Below are 623 nucleotides of genomic sequence, written 5' to 3' on the forward strand. Positions count from 1 at the left end.
ATTTACATCGATATGGCCGGCAAAACGACTAGAGATTTCACTGGAAATTACACTATTGACGTGCCGCGAGGTACAAATACTGCTAGTTTTTTTTTAATTTAGCATTAATCTATTTATTTTGAGTAGGGAGCGAAATCAAATTCAGAGCATAGGGTTTTTCTTGCTGCATCGGCCACAGGAGCCAAACTCGCTACATTGATAGTTTTCACTGGGGTACCCGGAGGCCCAGAGTCTCAAGAAGTGTGGGATCCGGCCTTTGGATCTCCTCAGGCGGAGCATGCCGTTCAAAAAAAGCATTTTGCAACGAACAAGTGATCATGGAATGGATTGAGCGGGTAAGTTTATAATGTTATCTTTTTGTTTTTATAAAAACAAATTTTGATGAACATTTTACCTTATTTTGATAAGTTTGGCAGCCAAGCGCTGATGGATGCCGACTGCTCATTCTTGATAGTCTTAAAGTTCATAGAATGGCTGTCCTGTGAGAGCGGCACTGGGTAAATGCTGTACGCAGGTGCAGTTTGTGCCTGTAATGAGCTCACTGTGTGCCCACTACTTCGGCTTACACGTTAGCGCACGTGTATGAGGAAGCGTAGTTTGCTTAACTTAGATTAATTATACTT

Source organism: Phytophthora parasitica (genome assembly GCF_000247585.1).
Source record: "Phytophthora parasitica INRA-310 unplaced genomic scaffold supercont2.162, whole genome shotgun sequence".
Taxonomy (NCBI): domain Eukaryota; phylum Oomycota; class Peronosporomycetes; order Peronosporales; family Peronosporaceae; genus Phytophthora; species Phytophthora nicotianae.